General features: G+C 29.9%; 1 protein-coding gene across 1 annotated transcript in view; it reads right to left on the reverse strand.

The window, feature by feature from the left end:
* LOC107453193 (uncharacterized) overlaps positions 1-27,044 on the reverse strand; it is a 43,957-nt gene that overhangs the window by 16,117 nt on the left and 796 nt on the right. The gene's annotated exons all lie outside the window — the stretch shown is intronic.

Genomic DNA, 27,044 nt, shown 5'->3' on the forward strand with positions numbered 1-27,044 from the left:
CACGCACACACACACACACACACAAATATATATATATATATATTCGTCATTGAGCAGCAGACTCAATTTTAAGTTTAGGACAACTATTGCTCAAAAATAGCCTTGTAATTTTGAACTCAATCCAGAAGGAATGGGAACTCCGAGATCAAGTATCGGGAGAAATTTGAAATCGTGGAGGATGTTTTGATTAAAGTAACCCACAATTGCGTTACATAAAGAGGAAAACCACGAAGTCTAACGACAATGCGACTCAGACCCATGATTCGTTTGTAACTGAGGAGATTTTACATCAGCACTGTGATCGGTGCTAACCGGATGCGAATTCTTATTGACCAGCCATCGCTGAGATTCGAACCAGGTTCAACTCATCGGAAGGCGAACGCTCTATTCCCTGAGCAACCACGGTTCTCTTGTTTTTAATTAAAATAATTAGATTAGATAAAAATAAATAATATAGATATCTATCTATCTTGGTGAACAAAGAACACGGGGCGCGCTCAAATGATCAGAAAGTCGGGTCCACAATCGTGGTTGCCGGGAGAAAAGTGTTGAACCAAGCAGACTCCTCAATTCTGCTTTTAACATGTAAAATCTATGGCGGACTTGTCATACTTTGAATCGATTTTTCTTGTTCAAGAATCGGAGTGATCAATTAAAAAAAAATACAAATAATTTTTTCAGTCTTTCCTATCCACGAAAATGTAGGTTAATTTTTTTTATCTTAATTACTTTTTTTAATATTGCCTTTGAAACACAAGTCACTTTCTACCTTTGAGTAAGGGAGGAAGGCAACTTCCACCCCCAAGTTCACTAATCTTCTCCGTAGGAGGTCTTGCTCCCTTTTGAAAATCTTTTTCTCTCTCTGTCCTTCTGAAGAACTGATATGGGGAACGCTTTAAAAACCGATGGCTTTCTTTTTATTTATAAGCTTGTAATTTATTATGAAAATTATATTTGCTGATAATTCGTTCATTCTATATACATTTTATTTATTTAGTAGTAATAATTTTCTTGTTTTTATTCATTTTGAGAATGGAATTTATTTTTTAAATTCATTATTCCCCTTTTTTTAAACTTTGTTTCTTGTTTTTTAAAGATGTTTCAGAATTAAAAAAAATTAGCTGCTAAATAAAGTGATATTAATTAAAATCGAGACAATGACGTAAAGATCTTCCAATATACTATAAAGCATCACAAAACTGCAGTTTTCCCTTTTTTAAAAAAAAATATATAGTACACTCATTTGTAGGTTTAAAAAAACATTTACATTAAAAAAATTTAAAAGGTTCCAATTTTTCCATTCCGTAAATAGTTTTAATTACTCCAATAGCTGGGATAGTTTGTTTTTTCACGGTAAGGGAAAAAAAAATAGCTAGTAAACAAGACCACGCATCATCCAAACATGAACAAGCACTTAACCCTGTTTTAAGGGCTTTAATGTAAATACAAAAGAACACTAAAGTATTAAGAAATTTTCATTTCAATCAGTAAATGAAGAAAAATATGAAAATTCACGCATGTATTGTAAAATTCTTTAAAAAAAAGGAAGTAAAAGAACATTTGTCATAATAAATATTCACGAGAGAAAAATACAAACGGTATCAAAATATAATGAATCGATGCTTAGGAACGCAACACTGAAAATATTGAAACCAGTTTAATTGCCAAGATGAAATAGAAAGAATGAGAAATGTGATTATTATAAACACCACGAAATTTCATTACTATAAATTAAAAAATAAAAATAAGTTGTAATACTTAGAGTTAAGCTACTCTTTGTTACTTCAGACAGTCAAACTGGTTTTGATGTTTTCAGACCTGATTCCTTAGTTGATTCCCTAATCTGTAATTCCTAATAAATACACTTTTTAAAACTTTTTTTTCGCACTATTCTAAAAATATATATTAAGAGTAGTAATTATGCAATATCTTATATATTTAATAACGAGAAATTTTTCGAATTCATATTAAAAGTGTGTAATGTAATTGTTATTCATAATTTTTTGCTAGAACAAAGTATGTAATCAATGCGTTATTTTAATTTCTCTTCCCTGACCCTCCTTTGCCATTCATGGAGAAGAGTTTTAGTAGAAATTTCTATACTGCAAACTTTAATTAGTGTAATTATAGTTAATTAAAATATAAGAAAACTAACCGTCATTAGCATTACATAAAGAGGAAAAACACGAAAACCTCCCAGGGTTAGCCAGCATGCCATCTATATGAATATATCTCCTAGATAACCATAATTTTCTGTATTTTTGTATTTGATAAAATTTTGTAAAGTAAACTTGTCTCAATCTGTTGTTATGTTGTAAGTTTTAATCAAAACCAATAAATGCCTTTTCTTTCAAAAATTTCGTTATCGTACTTTTTATAAATTAATTTCGATTATTTTGATAAATCTTTATATTAATTACAGTGAGCAGTCTCACANTAATGATCCATCGAAATGATCTACTAGAAAAATAAATTTAAACTGTCACTTCAGCTTACTTGTCGAAAATGTTATAATTTATTTTTACGATAGAAATGATGGTAATTTTTATAAATCCTCAAAACTGAAATAAAAGAGTTACATCAATTTTCTTATAATATTACTTCTACGTTTAGAAAATTATAAAGCCTATCAAAGATAGTTGCTAAGGAATTTCTTTGAAATTAGTTATACTTTTGTAAGTTATTTATTTGTCCTTTTATTCACGACATTTACAAATAAAATGCGCTCATTACCTACTTTTACCATTATTCTTTGTTATTATGGTTATAATAATTTTAAGTTAAAGGCTTAAATTTAAAAATGAAGTTCCTTTATTATATAAAGTAATCACAAGATATCACTTGATAAAAATTATTTGATAAAATATAAATACCTTTTAACAACCAAAAGCTGATAAATAAAATATATTCGCTTTTTAATAAGTTATATTTTCCTTTATTCCTTTAAAATGAACTTCATATGAAACTGCGCTCTCAAAATATGCAATTTAATAAATTTATACTAAATAACTGCTTTTGATCAATAAGGAATTTCTTTTGTATTATTGTTAAATAATATCTTTTGCGATAAGTTTTTAAAGTAACTATAATTAAGTAGAAATAATGTAAGTAAAAATGATGAATATGAGTTTGCGGGTGAAGTTTTAAATGTATCCGAGCTAAATTATAAGAATAAGTTAAGTGATATAATCGGAAACTAGATCTGTCTTAATATGATTTAAAATTTTGTGATAATTAAATCGAATAATTTTCAATTTTGGTGTTTCAATTTGTTTGTGACAAATAACAAATAACCCCGGTGTTTATTTTTTAAGATTCATAATTCCAGTTCGGAGTTATTTGTACAATAATAATTGTAGTTAGCAAAAGTAATAATTAAAATGAATTGAGTTTTTAGTGAAGGTTAATTTAGTTCATTCAAATTGCGAAATTCAAATATTTAAGTCTAAATCAAATTTACATAGTAAGCAACCATATTTGCTTAAACAATGGATTGCATGTCAACATAGTTTCTTAAAGTGGTAGAATTTAATTAGATTCAAAACGGTGTAATAATCTTTAAAAAAAATTAATTAAAATTAAAAAAAGGTTGCGAAAAATATTTGTATTTGAATTGTAAGAAGAAAATTAAATAAGTAATAAAAAAATAAAATCTTGAACTCAAGGTTTTACTTTAACTTAAAAAGTTTTAAAAATTAGCAAAGAAATTTTAAAAAAATTAACAAACTTTATTTAATTTATAGAGAAAATATACATTTATTTTTAATGTAGTTACTTTATATGAATTACTTTAGTATGACTACATAGTAAAATTTTATAAATTTAAATACTCTGGTTATTATTATTTCTCGAAATAATCAAAACAAAATAATAAACAATTCAAGATATAATTAGAAAAAGTGCATGTTGAATAAAATGATAAAACTATTTTGAAAATAAATAAAGCCGTTTTAGAGTTAAAAAAAATATTTTTTAAGTTTTTCTTAGAAAGAGAAAAAGCATAATATAAGATGAAGAGTGAGTTTCTTCTGATATCTTTTGAAAGCTAGTTGACTCCCGCAGGTTGCAATCCCCCTTCTGTGACAGGGGTTAGTCGATTTGGAGGTGCTATATATTTCGTCCCTATTCGAACCTATCCTCACTGAAGGTTAGAAGAGAAATGGAAAAGCCTTCTTAGATATTCTTTGGCCAAGATATCTATATCTATATATATATATATAGCTTATATATATATATAAAATCATGTTTGTGAAAATTGCAACACCATGAAGGACTTATGCGAGTGAGCTGAAAATTTCAGGATATGCAAAGTAGAGCATGATATGCAAATGATTAGAATTTCAGATCCGTAGCGCATGCGTATGCCGAGCAGCGCCCTCTGAACGGCTGATGGATCCGAATAAATAGACGGCTGTAGCGAGACGTCTATGGTTATCGGTGGTTTTCTGCTTGTGGTAAACGTTAGCTTAGTCGTTACTTATGCCTTTTCGACGAAAACGAGCGAGGTTTCAACAACTTACAGAGTTTGAGCGGAGGAGAACCATCGGCCTTCGTGAAGCTGGATTGTCTTATCGTGCAGTAGCGGTTCATGTGCAACCAGAGCCGTAACTTCACCCCTCGGGGCCCTGGGGCAAAAATTTTTGGCGTAGGCCCTTTTAAAAACTTTCAGTACTCCATCTCTAACCGTCATTTTAGTTATTTATGTATTAAGTCAGAGCAGTGTTTCCCAAAGTGTGGTACGCGTACCCCCAGGGGTACGGGAACAGTTCAGCGGGAGTACGTGTTCTTATACGAAATATGATGCAACAAACGAAAATTTCAAAAAATTTTATTTTAAAACAGAGCTACCCATGAAAATTTACGATTATATATTTTTTCTATTGTCTATTTTTTGCAGAGTTAAAAGTTAATAGTTAGTGGTGTCAACAGCCAGTTGTGATTTTTAACTTTTGTGCAATTTTTCTTACAGTAAAAAATACATTCATTTTTTTATTAGTGGTACACAGCGTTACGAAAAATTTAGAAAGGGTACACAAAAGTCATAAGTTTGGGAAACACTGTGTTAGAGAATATGTTTATGAAAACAAGTTATTTGTTCGCATATAAATTGGATTACAAAAGATTCCACATGGCAAAATACAAAATTTCAGTGAAATCGATTAATCTTGAGAAATTAAATTTTAAAAAAGTCGTACATATAAAACTCGATTTCTAAAGAACTAATCAACCAATTACGCTCAAATTTCCATGTGGAATTAGATACTTTAAAATGATACAAAAAAAAATCTATTTGCCTTACGATTCAAAAGTTTTCAGACTATTATTGTCCGGAAGTGGACTGATCGTTAAGACATGGCTCCCAGCAGATCACCGAAGTTAAGCATCACTGGCTGCGATCAGTGTGCTGGTGAGTGACCACTTGGATCAGTCTGCGTAGGGACAGAGGGTGTGCGGTATTGGTCCTCGTTAAACTGTTCTACCATAAAGTGCTCGACTTCACGTGCTGGTCGCCGGACTACCGAAGCGGGGGTGGCATCCCCTCTGCAGAGGATCAAACCTCAAGGGATGTTTCCCAGACCGTCGCCAATAGTCTATTCTGCAGCACTAGTGCGACGTAAATGATCAGCAACATCAAACTATTATGAAATAAAAAATGATAAATATTTACTAAAATTTATTTTTTGCATGGAATTATCTTTAGATAAAAGAATTTTATAATCGTGTGCAAAAACTTTTCAATTCCCTTAAAAAGCTCTCAATCTGTAGTGAAATANTATATATTATATTATATAATGCATTTAGGGTCCAAAATTTGGATAGCTGACCCGACCCAACTATTGGGAAAATATTTCCCAGATTACAGCTACCTCCTATATTACGGGGGTTAGAAAATTGAATCTGTTTCCTCTAAATATAATGTTAATCATAAAATACGAATTTCATAAACCTGTTGAATCCGGTTACTATATCGTTAGAAAGGTCTTTTCAAGACAAAACCATTATAAAAATGAAAATTATTTATTTAGTTTCAAATCTAAAAGTTTTTTATCGCGTTATGGAAACTGAAGGAAATTATAGACTTTTTTTTCTATCGGCACATATATCCACATTTTAAAAAGTCCTAATTGAAAAAATATACAGAAATTTTTTCTCTTTTTACATCGATTAACAAAAACAAAGTTGCCTTACTCCTATATGGACAGGTCCCTAGCAAAAATAGCTATATTTTGAAAAGAATTCGTTCTTGAATAATTGGGTTATGTATTCATGACGCCATGTAATCATATGAGGCAAAATTATGACAAAGAGTAATAGTTTTTTTGTTGTTTTTTTATGAAAGAAAAATGAGAAAAAGTCAAAGCATATATTCGCTAATTAAAAAAAAAATTATTTTTAATGGTTTGTCATGGCAATGAATTTTAATTGCTACGGATTTCTAAGCTGATTATTTTATTAAATTAAATGCGTCTTTTTATTAAATTAAATATGATTTTTTTATATAAAATTAAGATTGCATTTCATTTTCTAATAAAAACAAAGTTGTTAAAAATCCGAAAATTCGAAGTTCCAATTTAAAATATTTAAGGGTCTTAATAATTTAAAAAATATAGAATAAGAGCAAAATCCATGCACACAATAAACATTAAAATTATCAATTAAAGTACTATACAAATTAAATTTTATATACAAACATAAGAAAAGGCAATTTTTATGTTACCATTCTTATAAAAGTATTCTAACAGTATATAAATATAAAATTTAAGTGTATTAAATGAGTTAAATGAATGCAAACATTTACTTACCTCCTTATAAATAAATTTACTTTGGGTTTTCTTGTTTTCCCACGAAAATGTTTATTAAGAATGGGAATTATTGATATCACGATTTATGTTTGAAAAAAAGGAAGTTGCAAATAATTTTAATAACTCTTAATTAAAGTTAAATTTTAATTTCAAAAATTGAACAAAACAAAAGGTAACAGAAAATTTATATCTGAATTTAAAATGGTTCATTTAAATGACGCAATTAAATGAGTTAAAAACTGGAATTTAACTGCAACGTTTTACGTTTGTCTAAGAAAAAATCTCTTGACAAAATGACCTAAGTATATGTCAACAAGAGTCATCCCCTTGGATGGACCTTATAAGCTTACATCTGTTTTCCTAGAACATCTAGATAATTGCTAGTTTAAGACAACTCGAGGGACGTATAGAAGGTACTGTAAATATAGGACATTTTATAAAAGCACAAAAGAGCCCAAGTTCATAAAAATAATTAAGGCAATTTAAAGAAGGAAAAGGTCGTTTTCCCATGGTGTAAAAGGAGATGGCTATCTTTTGAGGAGTCAGATAACTGTGGGTCAACTCTGTGGATGGTATGAAGGTTTTAACACCTTCACACCACCCACAGTCAAAAGATGCTTTCAAATATATCTATTAGTCTCAGTGGTACTTATTTTAGTTTTCTAAACTCTTGTTATGTTTTTTTATGATGTGCTCCTCTTCTCTTTTCGTGTTTTAGTTTTAAATTTTTTTAATAAATTAAGAGTTGTAATATGTAGAAAAAAATTGAAACAAAACCGTAGTATTTTTCTTGGGGGGGGGGATTTCTATTTCAATTTGGAAAATAGCTAGTAAATTGGAAAAAAAAGTAGTTTGTTTTTCTGAAATTCTCAATTCTATTTTACTTTATTGTTGCGAATGTCAAATTATCAGAAGGGGAAGCACGCATTGTCTTCCATCCTCCAAATCCTCTAAAAAAAAATTTACTGGACTATATTATTTCAAATATCTAAATTTCAGAAGATACAAAAATTTTTTAGCTCTCCTTACTTTATATCAGAAGAAAATAAGTTTTCTATCCCCTTACCATAATTTAAGAGGAAAATGAGGTTTTCTATTTGGAAAATATCGTCGAAGTTATGAAACAAAACAATTCTTTTCTTGTTAAATTTCCAACTTTACTTGATTTTATTCTATTAATGTCTAAATTACAGAAGATGAAAAGCAAATTTTTCACCCCCTCACTTTTATTTCAGAAGAAAATAAAGCTCTCTATTTGGAAAATAGATTCAAAGATGACATTTTTTTTAGGTATCAATTTTTATTATTTTTTAACACTTAGAAATTTCATAAGGGGCGTAACACTAAGTTTCGCCCCCTCATTACTATTTCGGAAGAAAATAGAGTGAAAATTGGAAATAAAATATTTTTTCTACTTTTACTTTACTTTTCCAAAAGTCAAAAAACATATTAATCGCCCATAACAGAATAAAGTTTCCTACTTGATGTAAATCTTCAAAGCTGAGAAAGAATAGCTTTTTTCCCCCTCTAAAATTACCCATTTCAATAGACTTCGTCTTGGCGAGTAACTAAATATCAGAAGAGGCAAAGCGCATAAATGTTAGAGGAATATAATTTCAAAAATAGCTAAAATAATATTTTGAAGCTATTTCAAAAATAGCTTCAAAATTGAAAAAAAAAATTTTTTTTTTAAATTACTGATTTTACTTGACTTTATTTTTGCGTCTAAATTTCAGGAAGGGTGTAACGCATCGTTTTCCCCATCACTTAAATTTTACAGGTGCCTCCCCCTGGTTGGCACGCCACTGGGTCTGACGCAATCAACTACATGCAGCTGTGGCCTTTCCCCTTCTCTGCAAAGCGTGTTTGTTCTTTTGAGAAAGGGAAATAATTTTCGAAAAGGTGTTTTACAGTTTTTGACCCTTCCCTTCATGTTATAGTAGGTACGCAATTACAAAAAAGAAAATTTTCATCAACTCTATCTTAACACAATTTCTTTCCTACATATAATTAGAGAGCTCTATTTTGAAAAAAACATGATGTGGTCTCTTCATATGGGGCCCCCTTGACCATCGGGGCCCCGGGGCGGTGCCCCGGCGAAGTTACGGCCCTGTGTGCAACATAACAGCAGCACAGTGATTCGTGTTTGGAAGCAGTGGACGGACGAGTGTCAGACAACTCGGAAAACTGGGATTGGACCCCGAAATGTCACGTCATCTCGCGATGATAGACCCCTGGTCCACATGGCGCTGACGGACCGTACGGCTTCCTCTAGACAACTGGCAGCTCTGTGGTCAATAGCTACAGGTGTTTCATTGCGTGCTTCATCAATTCGTAGACGTCTGCTGCAGCGTGGACTGCGCGCAAGGACTCCTTTATACAGGATCCCCCTCACGCTAAACCATCGCCGCCTGCGGCTGCACTGGGCCAACCAGCATAGGGACATGCTTGATGATTTGCAGCGTGTCGTGTTTTCTGGCGAATCTCGCTTCAATTTGTGGTACCATGATGGCCGCATCCGTGTCAGACGCTATGCCGGCGAACGCCACCTTCCGGAGTGCGTTATCGAACGCCACAGTGGACGAACACCCGGAGTTATAGTCTGGGGTGCCATAGCATATCATGGACGATCTCAATTGCTATGAATTGTGGGTAATGAGCAGCAACCGGTACATCAGTGCAGTTCTACAGCCCCAAGCTGTTCCATTCCTTCAAGCCTTGCCAGGTGCTGTATTTCAACAGGACAATGCCCACCTTCATATTGTTAGGACTGTTCAATCCTTCCTTACATCGCGACAGGTGCAACTTCTTCCTTGGCCGGCGTATTCCCGATAGAACATGTGTGGGATTTCGTTGGTCGGCGTCTCGCTCGTGATCCTCGTCCCGTTGCTTCTACAGACGAACTTTGGGTACGCATGCAAACAATATGGAATGCTCTTCCTCAGACAGACATTCAAAATTTGCGTGACTCCATGCCACGTCGCGTAGCAGCACTTAGTGCGGCGCGTGGAGGCTACACAAAATACTGATTTTGATCTACTTTGATTTGATTTACTTTTTTGATCTTTGAAGAATTTTTTGCAGTTTTAGGAAGTTTGTCATTGTTTACATTCAGTCAACCATCCATATGGAAATGTTATTAGAACATCCAATGTGCAATAATTTAAACTACAAATTAAAAAAAGTATTAAATACATCTTAGCTTTAGACAGCTTTTCTATAGTAAAAAAAAATATTTTGAGTAATAATGTAATTTGACTAATTTCCATGACTTTACAACAGAACCTTTTATAATGTATTCCTGCTAAAGTATTATAATAAATCATGATTGCCTTCCTTTTTACTAGCAAAAAAATAGCAGCTCTTCTCCCATTTTAATATGAAATGGGAAAAAAAGATATATATCAAATTATAATTAAATTCTTTAAATTAATTCAATTATTTGACAAAAATTTTACAACTCATTTAACTTTGTTCGTCATTTTGAGAATCTGTTTTTCGAGTTCAGTTTGTTAAACTTGGCAACTACTTTGGCACATGTACACATCCCTATGAGCTAAGCTACCATTTGCATAAAAATAGATTTAGATATTCAAACAAAATTATTTGATTAAGAAGAAAATAATTGTAACATAGGAATAAGATATTACACATAAAAAATCTGTAACACCATTTAAATTTTACAGAAAAAAGTTAATAAAGCAATGATTTAGTAGAAAGAAACGGAAAAAACACTCAAAATGAATTATAAGTAGGACTCAGATAACAATGAAAGAAAATCAGAACATAAGACAACATGGGAACACAGACACGTGTTGCCTAACTGAATTGAAACCAAATTTCAAAGGAAGAAATTGGTTTTACCTAAGATATACTTAAATTAAATTCATTGTTAATAGAACACTGTATTAAAAAATCTTCATAAAATCACAAGATTATGTGACAGCACATAAGATATAAATTTGAAAAAGAAAAGAAAATTACAAACACAATATCTTAAATTAGAACACCACTTATGAAAAATCTCATTATTTAAATAAAGAAGCCGAACACAGCTGGTAATATATGACCGTTCATTATGCAACCAATCATTAACGAGAAAAATCTGTAAGTTTGGTACGTATTAACAACCTCAAAATTTACAAAAATTTCAAGAATAGAGGGTCAAAGTTAAAATTTTTTGATTTCAAATTTTGCATTTTAATTTTGTGTCAACCAAAATATGTTCAAATATTTAAGACTTGAGGAAATAATTTTCAAAAAAATAATTATATAATCAATTTATAGATAGAGAAAGTAAAAAGTACTTAGAAAAGCTATTATTAGCTATTACTAATTTACTAAGAAGAAAACAAATCTGAAACCATTGAAAGTTTTCAGTCAAATATTATTATTTTTCATAACTAATGCTTTGAATTTTTTCCACTAACTCTTTCAGTTTTTATAAACTCATTATTATTGTAACCCAAATCAATTGTACAAGTTTATTCTTCGGCAAGTCATGACCATTTTAACCAACAATAGTTGTAGTGCCTGAAGATCCATAACATTCTTTATTTAAGCTTTTTTGATAAATTTGAACAAGTGTGTCATTCTTGTTTAAGAATTTTATAAAACAAAGTAATGTAAGGCACAAGATATCTATAAAATGTAAACCTTTCTTCCTTTCAAGTTAAGGATACTATCTAAAAAAATTTAAAGATTTAAGTGAGAAAATGTATTGAATGGTCATGACACAAAAGGAATACAGACCTCTTGGGGAACCCGCCTTGCTATATGCTGTTAGGTTGTTCCATATTGAGTTATGATAATATTGTACTTATTACTTGTTCCTGGTTTTCTATTTATAATGTTGAATTATAAAAATTTTAAACCCTAAGCAATGTGGTTTTAAAGGCTTGTTTTAGGTATTTAATAATTTGAAATAAAAAAAAGAAATTGGCATAATTATAGAGTGTTTAGTTTTTTAAGTACAATAATCAGTTTTTAAATATGTTTTTGGAACAATCTAATAAAAGGAGTCAACGCATCTGTGCAACCGTACCTCTTGAACAGGGCTGTATTTACTTCGCTTATATATAAAGTATTAAGAGTTTTTCGTTTTAGAAAATTTTAAAAGTGAAATGAAAGTAACAATTTTAAAAGTTTTACTTTAAAAAAGCATGGAGAGTTTACAGCCCTGCTCTTGGGTGATGTGGAAAACAGTTGCAATCATGCATGTTTTAAAAGTTGAATTTCAGGTTTGTTCTTTTCATTATTCTGAGAAGAGTCTCAGAAGCCAAATTTACAAGTATTTACTTAGCCTAGTGATGAAAAGTAGGAGCATCCTGACATTAAACATCTTGTCTGTCCGAAGAGATGAAAATTGTTTCAATCAACAGTATATTCAAATCCATTCAATTTTTGAAAGAAGAGCGTGTTATTAACTTCAGTGTTACCTTTTAAAGGGCAACAGTGGTTTTAGAATGTTTTTGTATGTCATCTTTATATACAATAAAGCTATTGTGGTTTGTATCGGTTCAACAATTCCTGCGTTTATATACATGTTTTATAGTAAATTTTCAATTCTCACACTGCAGAGTTAATGTACCTTTTAATAATATATCATGTAAGTAATCCACTATTTTTTGCGAGTTGTATAATTTTTACAATTTTTTTTTTGTTTTCTTCAAAGAGAGAATGTTTAGTTAAGATTCTATCTCATCGAAACTTTATGCATCATTTTACAGAATTCTAACTGAAAAAACTATTTACATTGCTAAATTATGTATTTAGAATTTCAAATATCAAATTGATACTTAACTTAATAGACAGTTTTAAGTAATGTTTCAAAAAAGATGCCACATTTTAATTACCTGACTAAGGCTTTACTAATCACTATGTGCAAAAAGCTTTCATCGTAATGACGCCGATTTGCTCAATGTTGTTTCATTTATATAAAAGTATTTTCTATGCTGAAAAATTTTAATTCAGCAATTAATTTTTTTAAACTAATTAAATTGAAACAAAATTACCCAATATTTTTGTCTTGAATGTTTTTTTTTAATTTTAGAACTAAACACTCTGAAGATTATGTTGCCTTAGTAATTAAAGGATTGTTATTAATCTAATGTACACGCCTGTAAAATCTTGTTTTAACTTTCGGGTTTATTTTTTTTTACAAATAGCTATTGGAACTGGTGTCATTGCTGAAAATAATATGTTAAACACTAGGCACAGTTGGGAAATTAATTCTATAAGTTTTTCCCTGCAATATGTTTTCATGACATAAATAAGTTTTGTTGTTAGAAGCTCATATTCACTTCAAATTGATTAAATTTTTTTATTCAAATGACGATGGAATCTCCAGCCTACGAAACTGTAAAATTTTGCATAAGCACTAATAAAAAGAAAAATGCATGCTATAATCTCTTGAATTATTGAAGCTCTAATTCAACGTTATTAACAGGGTTCCCACAGTCCTTAAAAACTGCTTCATTTTTATTTTGGTATAATGTTTTGGTAAAAATTCCGCAACTTTCAGTATCATTATATTTGATAAAAGCAATTTTTTAGTCTTACAAAAATATTAGAAACAATAATTCGTTCTTTTATCTCCTCGAATGAGACCATGCATCAAGAGTAGAGCATTTTTGAGAGACAAGAAGAGATGTCCTTTCATTAATATATTGGTTCCTTTTTTATAAATTCTTTCTTTTGCTTAAAATGGTACGCCTTATGGTAAATGGTTGCATTAAAATTAGTTAACCCTTTGTTTAGAGTGCACCATTGTACCAGCTGTAAGCAAAAGATAAGTGCTTTTTGCCAGATTACTTAGTAATATTATGTGAAATTAATTCCTAATAACAGTTTTGGCTGGAAATAATTTTATATAAAACTAATTATAAAAATAAATGTAACATATTTGCCATTTAGTAATAATTTCAAAATATTTAAATCGCATGCTATTTTAATGGACTGATTCATAACATAACAATAGTAGAGAATAATATTACGAAAGGTTGACAAGGAAATGATGAAAAAATAAATTGATATTTTAATTAAGGAACCTTACCAATTTTCTGACCATGAAAAATCGTTTTGGACCATTTTATAACATTGAGAACTAATATATGAATTATCTTAGTTCGAAAATTATAAATCCTCTGAAGCATAATTTTATTTTCATCCTAAAAAAAGTTTCCTAAAATATTTGTTGCAATGAATTTAAAAAATATTAAATTAGGGCTTGTGGAAAAAAGGGAGAACAAATTAAGGTGTTTGGATATTAGTAGGGCCTTGTACTTACTTTGAGTAAAACTTAATTTAACATGACATAATTAAGAAAATTCTCCGCATTCATCTTTTTTAATTCTTTTATTATATACCCTTATAAATGAAACATTTTATAAATAGAAGAAGAAATTATTGGGTAATGTTAAATTATTGGGTAATATTTGGATGAATATGTTATGCATGTTTTTCAATGCTTTCATCAAATTTCTTTATAAACTCTCTTTTTTTCGTAGATGTGAAAAAATTGCATAATAATTTACATAGGGATGCACAACCTTTTTGAGTGAAAGGCCACATTCACAGAAGATTGACTATTGAAGGGCAGTATGCCCAAGTATTTAGAACGAAATGTTAACCATCTAATATGTTTGCGTGAAATAAAATACCTTTACATGTTTAAAATTAAAAACTGCTGATTACTTAGGGAAAAAACAGAATCAATTATCAGAAAAAAATTTAGATAAATTGAAAAATAATGGGGAAATTCATGTTTTTTTATCACATTACATAATACTAAAGTTCATTTAACGATAAATTTCAGCATTAAAAATTTTTAGTCTTCATATAATTAAATTTAAAAAAATTAAATATTCTAGTTAATAAATTGCAAGTTGAATGCTACTTTTATTTAAAAAAAGTTTGCAGGACTAAATATGATTAAAATTAAAACAAAACCTGCAGGGCAAAATAAGATTCAACATTTAATACGGAATAAATTCCAACTTTAAAACATTTTTTTTAAAAGTAAATTATGAGAGAAAGGCTAAGAGAGAAAAGAAAATGAGAAATCATTAATTTTGAAGGAACTATTTTCCTTAATAATCAAAAACTATAAGATACTTGTTAACAACTCTTTATGACCAATACTTTTTTAACATAACACAACTTACAATTGATACATATATATATTAACAACTAATTAAAATTTATATTACGATACTGATCTTGATTACACTTTTTTACTGTTAAAATAAGGATAGACAAATTTACCAACATATGATCATAAATGATACAAAATGGTCCATGTAGGTAGAAAATGGCTTGAAAGATTTCTTAATGGTTATCCTGCAATCTAATAACTACAATCCCTACTTGATCATCTGATAACTTTTTCGGGCCATTAAAGGAAAATTTAATGATTTTGTTTAAAGACTGATGCCCAATCTAGAACAGGGATGGGCATACTTTTTTTGGTCGAGGGCAAAAACGAGAAAAAAAAGGTTTCTCTAAGTAAAAAATTTAAAAAAAAAAAAGAAAAAAAAAAGATTTACAAATTTGAATTTAAATATTTAATGAGGTGAATAATATTGCGATTTCATTTTTAAAAGTTCCTTATGTTGATTTTCGAAGTGAGTTGTACTTATTTTAAGGAACGAGGCCAAATGCTTGTCTGTTAGTCTACTTCTGAATCGATTTTTTCTAAGGTTCATAGTTGAAAACACTTGTTCACATATATAAGATGAAGCAAACATATCACTGATTTTTGGGCATGATTGTTGCTGTTCATTTACGTCGGACTACATCTGCATAATGGACTATTGGCGACGGTCTGGGAAACATCCCTGAGAATGATCCGAAGACATGCATCAAATTTTGATCCTCTGAAGAGGAAATGGCACCCCCGCTTCGGTAGCCCGGTGACCAGCACGCGAAGTCGAGCACTTTACGGTAGAACACCCTTATGAAAACATCGAGGTATAAACGAGGTATATTTTAAAGGTATAAAAGAGATTGTTATTTAAATACGTCGATAGGTTGAAAAGGGTGCAAATGAATACCTCAAAATCAACCTCAAAAATACCTTAAATATACCTCCAGAGGTATATATGTTTCAACCTCAGGTATCTAATTTCATGCTTGCAGAGTTATATATTTATTAACCTGTGGTGTGTAGTTTTGCACTTCAGGTTGTTATAAATCAACCTCAGGTGTATTTTGTTCTACCTCAGATAATAACTTTTCAACCTTAGGTATTTAATTTTATGCTTGTTGAGGTATATATTTATCAGCCTGTGGTGAGTCGTTTTGCACTTTTGGCTGTTATAAATCAACCTTAGGTGTATTTTGTTCTACCGCAGCCTACACTTCTGGCTTATGTAGCTCAACCTAAAGCTGTTTATTTTAGTACATACGAAGGTGAAGTGTTATACGAACTACCTAGTTTATTAATTTTTTACCTCACTATATAAAAAATATAATATATATATCTATATATATTATATGAAGAATAATGATAATCATAACATTTTTTCACTAGTAGAGATCTTCATTTATTAATCTGAAGTTTTTAATATTAAACCTTCGGTAGTAATTGCTTCTTTTGTTAAGCTATAAAAGAAAGTTTCAAATGCATAATTCTTCTGTAGTTTTAATAGATTGAATTAAATCATCTTTGAATAACATTAATAGTAAAAATTATTTATGGGAACTCATATTTTTAGAAGATAGTTGTCTAAGATGCTTGAATTTCTTAAGCTATGAAACTACAAATTTAAATAATTACTCAGCTGAAATTCAAATTACTTTTACTTAAAAGTAAAATTTCATTTTTCTTTTGCAAACCAGCAAAATAATTTTAAATACTGTTTCCGTCTATCTGTTGAAATTTGTAATTATTGGAACCTAAAAGAAAAAAATATATCTATTAGTAAGAAAGTCATATTTACAATAAAAGTGGCAGGTTTTAAACTATTGAAATATTAGAATTTTTTTTTATGATTTAAATTAACTGGGTGAAATTAATTTTCTTTTTCAGATGAATGGCATTCCTACTCTGCCATTTCTATTCAATCCTCGTAGCTAAAAAGCATGACAGGTATCACAGCCGCAAAATAAAGTACACTGAAGACATTACTACCATTAACAACATTCACAGAAATTCAAATATATAATTTCAATCTTATTATGCAATTTTAACACATTTTATTTTTCTATGCAACTGATATCATTATGGAACTTGTAAGTTTGATAATTATATTTTCTTTCTTTTTTTTCTTACAAATCTTTAAACTCAATAAACCTAGTCTATATTTTTAAACTTTTTGTCAGACTTCATGAAACTAATAGCTTTTTAATAAATCTTGAAGCTGCTTCTAAAAAGTACTTCCGGTATTGACAATCGCATCAGAGTTTCTTAAAAAATGGTTATTTTAAATTTTTTTAATTAATGTAATCAAGAATCAGCAATCGTTTAATGAATTATAATTTTAAAGTTATGTACCAATTTTTATTTTTTTTTTTACACTCAATCGAATAGAACAAATTACAAGCTGATCAGAAGCATTTATTTTAAAGTTGCGAGTAATTTTATGTGATGAAAATGTCTAAGTGAGAATGATTTGAAATAATAATTTAAAAAAAAGTTGAGTACAATATGTCCTATATAACTTATAATACCGAGCAGAATAAAACTAATAGTTAGTTGTTTTTCAAACATTTGCTTAGATATAAAAACACGTCCCATAAGATGAAATTAAAAAAAAATTCATGTTACTTTCAACAATATATGTTTTTATTTGCAATTGATTTTATTCAATTCAGCATTAAAATTGCATAAGAAACTATACTGACTTATTTCTAAAAAAGTTAAGTTTTCCAAAAGTAGCTAATTTTTGAAGTAGAGAGCCATAAGCAGCTGCATTAAAATGCTCACACACACACACACATATATATATATATATATATACTGAAGCTACCACCAATATTGTTAAAAACTCTATTGAATTAAAGGTGTGTTTATTCAGATAAATGCGTTTTTNATCCAAAGTTCGGACCCCTTAATGTTTATATATATATATAAAAGAAAAAGAAAAAGAAATCGCATGTTAATCTGATTTAAAATGCAGAGTTATTATACATATTTTCACTCATGAACAGCAATATAAACTTTTCAACAGATATCCAAGCAAACGATAAGCATGCAGCTATAGTAGAATTTCAAAGCAAAATTTCTATTTTAAAAATCTTTCAATTTTAAATGATTTAATTATAAGAGAAATTATGAACATTTTACTCAATTTATCTGCTTGCATACTGCTACGTTAAAACATATACATTTAAGCAAAATAAAAATAATAGTTACATTTGAATAAATTACAAACAATAAATTATACTGTGCGTAACCTGCTGTAACGATTCACCTGTAACGTTGCCCTAAACAGCGACGAGAAATATTTCGATTGTTATGGTCTCTCTTATTGCTAAGCCTACACCAATAACCTCTAAGAATATCCTCCAACTTGAATTATTTAAGATCAGGAGGCATCTTTAAAACAAAAATAATAAAATTTAAGTTGGAAAATTTGCACATATTTGATTAAAAGTGATAAAACTAAATTAATAAATGTCAAGCACACTTACCTAATTTCGAATAGACTTTCGATTGTCAACACGCACGCCATTCGTTGGCTCGCACGGAATTCTGGTATGTGACCTAGTTTGTATGATGTGTACTTTAAACAACCTTAAGACAAGCTTAGGTATAAATAAAATTACTTCATACACCTCAATAAATACCTCACTCTTTTTAATTGAAATAAGATCTATTTTTTTGTACCTCATAAATACCTTTTTTGTTACAAGTGTAGGAAAAACAACCTCATATACCTTAAAAATCACCTTATCAGTCTGGTTGATTTGAAGTGGATTTCAAACAAACTCGAAATAAGCTTAGATATAAATAAAATGACTTCATATACCTCACTAAATACCCCACTCTCTTTAGTTGAAATGAGGTAAAGAATTGTATACCTCAAAAAAACCTCTTTTGTTACAAGTGTAAGAAAATCAACCTGGTATTCCTTAAAAATCACTTTATCTGTCTGGTTGATTTGAAGTGAATTTTAAACAACCTCAAAACAAGCTGAAGTGTATGTAAAACAACCTCGTACACATTAATTACAACCTTTACGAGGTATAATATTTATTGCTGTTTTCTCAGCAACCTTAAATATACCTCAAAAGAACCTCTATACCTCAAAAATACCTCAAATCAACCTTAAATGTACCTTAAATTTTCGAAGGCTAGTTTAACGAGGACTAATACCGCACACCCTTGGTCCCTACGCAGACTGATCAGAGTGGTCACCCACCCGCACACTGACCGCAGCCAGTGATGCTTGACTTCGGTGATCTGCCGGGAACCGTGTCTTAAAGATCAGTCCACTGCGGGAAATTTGGGCATGAGATATGAAATTTGGGAAACTAGCCCTTGGTAATGATATGTAAAACTAAAACTTCGGCATGTTTCGAAACAACTACTTCAGATGATTTTTGGATTGCAACTCAATAAATTCAAGCTGAAACTCCGATCTCACTTTTTTTTTTATTTTTGACTTGCGAGAAGAGTAACATGTATGATTTTTTTAAACGCTAAAATACGAATCGCGATGTGTGATTTTAAACCTCGTGAATACGAAGCACGATGTGTGACATAATTACGAGAAGAATTAAAACGTATGATTTTAAAAACGCACGAATCACTACATGTGATTTTTGTTGTTGCTTATCCTCTTCTGGCCTGACGAAGTCAGACCAGATCTATGAACCCGTTGACCTGAAGAAAATCAAACACCAAAAGAGGAGTAGAGTGAATGTCTTCCTAGAGAAGACAGTTCAGGATGTGATCAGCGGAAGCCCGGTGTAGATGGCATTTAGAGCAGAGGTTTTAGTTCCATCAGAACCAAAGTTCCATCAGTAAACCTTTAAGATGGCCGTTAGCTAGGCGGGAGATGGTGGTAAATCATGTGATCACGAAAAAGAATAGGTTGGATATGTGTTGTTAAACATGCACATGTTCATGAGACTATGGAATTGTGCACGTGTATTGAAATGTTTTTATGCGAAAGAGGTCCGCTTTTAATATAAATTTATACATCTCGTTTTTTTAATTTTTTATTTATTACTATTATTCTCTTTGGGAACGTGTCGATTTTGCTGAAATACGTACTTACTTTTTAAATTACCTAAATAAAAAATTTAATCAAATTTCATGAGTTGTAATATGTGTAAAAATATCGATATATTCAAAATAATAATACATCAATAACAGCCAAAAAAGGTAAAAGAAAAAAGCGTTTAACCTCTTACATTTATGTCAAAATCCGCACAATTAGAGCACGTAAAAAATTATTATTTTAATGCGTGATTCATAACTCGCGTCCCGTGAAACTATAGTATTAAAAGTGTCACGATTTTTTAAATCACGGGGAAAAGCGTAGTAACTAGCGAATAGTCATTGGATTTATCATAAAATCAGCATACACGAAGAGAGTCAGAAGTGATAAATAAAATTCGAAATTATCTATTGTCGTATTAAAAATATTGGGTTTTTTAAAACTATGCGTAAACTCGTAGCATTAACCACCAAAAAAAAGCAATCGAAAAACTACATTGAGAGAGATTGTGTGCGTCAAAAAAATGCGCAATTATAAATTTGCAATATTTTTTTTTTCAAAAAAAAATTGAATTAGTCTTTTTATTATGTTCAAGTTGCTACTGTGGATCACGTATTAAGGCTTCTCAGGCCACATGTGAGCCGCTGGTTGTACAGTCGGCAAAAAAAAAAAGATATCACCCTGAATAACTTTCGTTCTAATGATCGGATTTTCACGAACTAAGTGTTAATCTTAATGGTTCCTGGGGGTGACCTCAAATATGCTAATTAATTAGTGCTAACTATTAATTAAGTTACGAAATCAGACACAAAAACGTACTTTCTCTGAATAAACATATATTTTTTCTTACATATTTGGATTCTTAACCTTCAAAATATAGGGGGTAGCCGCAATCTGGGAAATATGGTCCCCATAGTTTGGTCAGGAGAGCGATCCAAAGTTCGTACCCCTTAATGTTAATTTCACTTTTTACGTTTTTAGTCATATTTTAAAAACTAATAAAGCAATTCGAAGAAAATTTCACCCAGTCATAAAACTCATTTACCCAAAGATAATTTCACGAAAAAAATAATTTTTAATAATTGTTAATTATTTTTTATTATTTAATTAAATTAAGGATGAAAAATTTTTGAATTATAAGGTATGAATTTTTTTATACCATATTAATCTACATATTTTTCAATTGAAAAATCTAAAGTTTCAACTGTTTTTATTTATTAGAAGCTGAGAAAAATTAAAATTAATTATTTTTAAAAAAATAATTTGGCGACAATGAAGAAATGATTAAATGGAGCGATTAATATTAAAATGTGATAAACTTGCGAGGAACTTGACTTCGCGCGCTTAGCATAAAATTTCATTCATATTTTTTTCGCTAATAATCGTTTGCTTATCTTTTCATTTTTATTTTTTTAAGCTATAAAATACGATGTTTCTTCTTTAGTCGTCTAAAATTCTATTTGCAATTTAGTAAAGAAATTTGAATAAAACATTTTATTGAATAAAATACATTTTATTCAGAGAATGTGGAGTTTTATAAAAGCATGCTTCTGATAGAATATGATTATACAACAGATTGTGCTTCTTTAATGTGATTTTTTTTTATTTTTTTTTTCTCAATAACTGATAAAATTTCAATAATATACATACGAATGAATAAATTTGGAATAAAATATTCATCAATTTCTTGAATATATATTTTATAAATATTAATAAAAATACGCAGTCAACATTTTTAAGCATCTCTCACAACATCGCAAATTTCTCAAAATCTTATAGGGTAAACTAACCAGTGAAGGAATACTTAAGCTTAGCTTGTCTTTAAAAAAAAATCATAAAAATTTCAAAATTTGTAATTTTAGCTAAATGACGTATTTGTTATTAAATGCATGTCGACATATTTGTTATTAAATGCAAATTATGTAAAAAAAATTTAGATAACTTACATAATATTGTTTTAAGCTTTTGGTGGTTTAAATAATAAGTAGTAAGATAACCAAGTGAAGGAACAGTTCTTAAATTGAATAAACACTAAATTTTCCAGTGAATGAACACTTAATTTTGAGAATGTTTGATGCTCGTTAGGAATCCTTAGGCCACACAGATATCTGTCGCCCTGTAGATGCCTGAATTGACGGATGTTAACACAGGCGGGCATTAGGAAAAAAAAATCTTTTAAGTTTTCGTGCCCCCATTTCAGTATCTTAAGGGCCTTACGAGCTCTGTTTAAAAAGAGAGTATCATATCAGATATATATATATATATAAGAAAACAAAAATAATCATAGTAGCAGTATTTGGTGGTAAATGTAGCTTATCGTAATTGAAGAATATGCTGTGCGACATTTTATGGTGAATTTGCGAACGTAAGTTTCAGAATGTATCGAAACATGTGGATGCTATTTGCTAATCATCTTTATCCAAAGAAAACCATGTAACGTAAATATCTAGCAAAATGAAGCAATTTTTTAAACAATGAATCATACAATATGCAACATATTATTTCTATATCTTATTCTTAAACATAACATATTTCAATGTTTTTAAAATGCCACTAAACATTCAGCAATTCATTGAGTTATAGAAAAAAGAAATCGTAAATTACAGAAAACCTTGTGAATGTGCATTAGAATTACTATACAATCTACATTTTATTTTTCATGCACTTTTTTTTCCTTCAAACTTTCATGCCTAGAAGACTCGATTAAAGCTGTAAAAATCATTATCCCTAAAATTTTGTATATAGCTATTATAAGTTATGTTAATTTGATTTTAGTATGAAATCCTCGAATAAACATAGCAAAAATAGCATAATCTAAATAATATCAGATAAAAAGTTCATGTATTTAAATTCTGAAAACTTATAAATCGATTCAAATTTTCTTTTCAAAAGAGATTAAAATAATTTTTTATTTTATTTATTTATTTATTTTTTTTGCTTTTTGGACATAAATGAACTTAAAAATTGTCTATTGCCTAGAAACTTCGAGGTGTTTTCTATTAACTATTAATTAAACCTCTCAGAGCAATCACAAAACATTATTTCAATTTTTTTACAGTCAGAAATTGGTTGCCTAGCAACCTAGTAAAATTAAGCGTTTCTCTTTTGAATCAGTCAAGGGTTATCTTAAAATATTTATTTGCGCAGGCGACTTTTTTTGGCGGTTTTCTGGACTATCGCCAAATATATAAACCTTTATTGCAACCCAATTTACGACCCAATTGTTTTAAAATTTTGTCTACCCCCCCTAATTCAAGTGTCTAGATTCCAAATATGTAAAAAAAAATATATGTTTATTCAGAGAAAGTACGTTTTTGTGTCTGATTTCGTAACTTAATTAATAGTTAGCACTAATTAATTAGCATATTTGAGGTCACCCCCAGGAACCATTAAGATTGACACTTAGTTCGTGAAAATCGGATCATTAGAACGAAAGTTATTCAGGGTGATATCTTTTTTTTTTTGCGGACTGTACACCCCTAATTTACACAATAATTTCATCTCATAAAAATAGATATTTTTTTTATAAATGAAGTATGTTTAATTTAATTTTTAATTTAAAACACTGTAATTAGTCTAAACATTTGAAAAAAATGCAATATTATTTATCATATTAAAAGTTAGGCACTTGCAATGGGAATTTTATTAACAATAACAATTATTATTTTATATAAATTAAAAAATATTCGCAAGGTTTAAGAATCCTCGTTGTTTTATAAAGGACAGTTACTTCATTTTCCCATTATAATTAATGGCACATTAGTATGCTCCTAAAATGAAGTGAATAAATACCAATTTATGTATCAAGTCCAGTAATTTTTAACGGATTAGAAATTACCCAGAAATTACCACCTTCTCGTTTTCACTGTTTAACACAAAACTAAAGATAATGCTAAAGCATTTAAAGATATACAAAATCTCTTAAAGCTTTTTAAAGACAGAATAGGGAGTTTGGGAGTTTATCACAACTAACCTTAATAAATAAACAAGTCAAATTTGATTATATTTTCCCCCTTAAGCAATCAAACTTAATGAAAAAAAATTAAGTTCTCAAGAAAGTTGCACATTACCTATCTGCACAAATAAAAGGGAATGAAATATACTACTTGTAACATAAATGTAATTAAACTACGAATTAATAAAATTTTTGCTGTCAAAAAATAAATGTAAAATTTACTACACAATTAAAAAAATTCTCTTGTTTACAAAATAAATAAAAGTTATAAAACTAAACATTTGATATATAAATAAAAGAAAAAGGCCTTTTTAAAATATAGACTAAGAATTGATTATAGTTTTTTATGCTCTACAGTTTTTTATTTATTCAAATAGACAAAATTGAAATTAAATTAATATACAGGGTGTTTATAAAGTCCCGGACCCATTTTGATGTTTAATAACTCATAAAATAATATAGATAGATTAAAAATTAATAACATAAATGGTTAGATAGACTAAAAATGTTTCATGACCCTTGTCAATGAACTTCCACGTGTGCTCCCTTCGTCGCACGGAGAATATCAAGTCAATAGTCATTTTCACGCCAGGTTGCGGCAAGCATGTCGGCATCCACAGAGGCTATTGCGGTTGTAATTCTGGCTTTTAGGTCATCAATGTTCGACACGATCCTCCAGTAAACATTGTCCTTTATAAATCTCCAAAGAAAAAAGTCCAGCGGCGTTATATCAGGTGATCTGGGTGGCCAAGGAATTGGAACTCCTCGCCCAATCCATCTTCCTGTCTCATCAATAGTATACTTAGACATGTTGGAAAACTTCGCTTTTCCTCAACTAGAAGAGCTTCATTCACATGTCTTTTTGCAACAAGATGATGCACCACCTCGTTGGGGTATCATCGTTCGTAGTTCTTTGAATAACCATTTTCCATGAAGATGGATTGGGCGAGGAAGTCCCATTCCTTGGCCACCCAGATCACCTGATGTAACGCCCCTGGACTTTTTTCTTTGGGGATTTATAAAGGACAATGTTTACTGGAGGATCGTGTCGAACATTGATGACCTAAAAGCCAGAATTACAACCGCAATAGCCTCTGTGGATGCCAACATGCTTGCCGCTACCTGGCGTGAAAATTATTATCGACTTGATATTGCCCGTGCGACGAAGGGGGCACACGTGGAAGTTCACTGACAAGGGTCATGAAACTTTTTGAGTCTATCTAACCATTTATGTTATTAATTTCAATCTATCTTTATTATTTTATGAGTTATTAAACATCAAAGCGGGTCCGGGACTTTATAAACACCCTGTATTTTAAATACAAATAATTATATAATTTAAACATAGATTGTATTTTATTTTATTTTATAACCGCTGTTGAGCAGTCGACTATGCCCCATTTGATTTGCATGGAGAGGAAAACCATGAAAACCTTCGCCGGTTTGCCTGACGTCAAGTGGTCTCAGGTTTTAATCATAATTGTTTCCGAAATACTTATGTGTAAAGTTCAATTATTTTTAAAATGCCTTATTTCTGAAAAAAAAAACCTGACTTAGCCCATTAAATGAATTGCTCTTTTAGTTACTAAGTTTAATTTATTGATGAGGGAATATATTTATTTATTTTTGTATCAGAGGTTCTCTTAATATTAATGCTAAATCCGGGATAGGACACAACATTTTAACAAGTTGGACACAACATTTTAAATTATTTACATAATAGAACTTCTTCCTAAAAAGCCAACGATTTTAACTAATATTTTTTCCTCTTTGGAAAAAGAAGAAAAAAAATCACCTGTACGGTACTTGTGGAAATAAAAAGTATCTTAAAAATTTACAAGTTGAAGCAAACATTTCTCCTTCCAGTAGATGTTTTCCCCGAATGAAATTTTGTTTAATGGAATTACATTTTAAATGCAATTTATTTGTTCAATTCGATGGAAAAGGATTATAAATCTTTGGAAATATATGCGCAATCAAGTTTCTTGCCTACAGCATTTTACAGAGTTCAATCTTTTAAAAATTATGTTTTTTTCATTTTCTTCACTTTTTATTTTCAAAAATCTTAATTAATTTATAATGTATTTTTAGATTTCTACTCTTGATACGGCTACTGAGAGAAGTTGACGTAGTTAAATTTTATAGCATAATGAAACATTAATACTATTGCCTAGGAAATATTTCCTGGAAATAAATATTATCCCTTTTTTTAAATAGACAACTGTTTTTCTAAACAACAATCAAGCGAAATGAATGTTAAAATCATGTTTAATAAAATTCACATTTTAATGTGATTACAATGGACATAAATGGTGAAGTAATATAATTTTTTTGTGTTCAATAATCACAATAAAATGACTTGAGTAAGAGTAAAAAATATTTTTGTGTAACTACAAATCTACTTCAAAGTTAGGAAATACATCGTTAATGACTGTCATGTGTGCAAAATACTTTGATGTAAGACGTTCTAAAGCCTTAGAGATAGTAATAAATCTGTCCAATTACAAACAAGACAACATAATTTTACATTTTGCGTTCTCTAAAGATACGCGTATTGTGAGATAAACCACTTAACTATGGTAAACGTGAAAGAGGGTAATTTATTGGAAATTTTTTTGCCACCGGGACGATAGGACCTTCACTTCTTTCTGCTCTAATGTGAATATCTACGTCACTAGGAACTCACCGCGATAATCAATGTAACAATTAACGACGAAATCGCCTCGCTTGTAATGTTTAACATTTGGAATTACTTCTTTATAAGATGTACAATCACACACTGTCTTAAATGCCAGCCGTTTTATAACCCTAAACATTGGCTATCAGCTTAAATGGGTGCTAGCCAAACGAATTCTATCGCCAAGAGCTTGGATGCCCGATTTTTGAGTGTGAGTGAAAATGGCGATAAGTTTGAGCTGGACTGATGTAACGGATACGCTAAGTAATACATATTTTTAACAGTAAATATGTATTTAACAGATTTCTGGATACTGGACATTAGTATTGCACCGTTTGCTGAATTAATTTAAAATGGCTTGGATATCTTTACTCGCTATATAGTGCTAGCCATATATTGCAGCTACATCACTACTGAAATTAGTTATTTTGCAACCACAG

Source organism: Parasteatoda tepidariorum, chromosome 9 (genome assembly GCF_043381705.1).
Source record: "Parasteatoda tepidariorum isolate YZ-2023 chromosome 9, CAS_Ptep_4.0, whole genome shotgun sequence".
Classification (NCBI taxonomy): domain Eukaryota; kingdom Metazoa; phylum Arthropoda; class Arachnida; order Araneae; family Theridiidae; genus Parasteatoda; species Parasteatoda tepidariorum.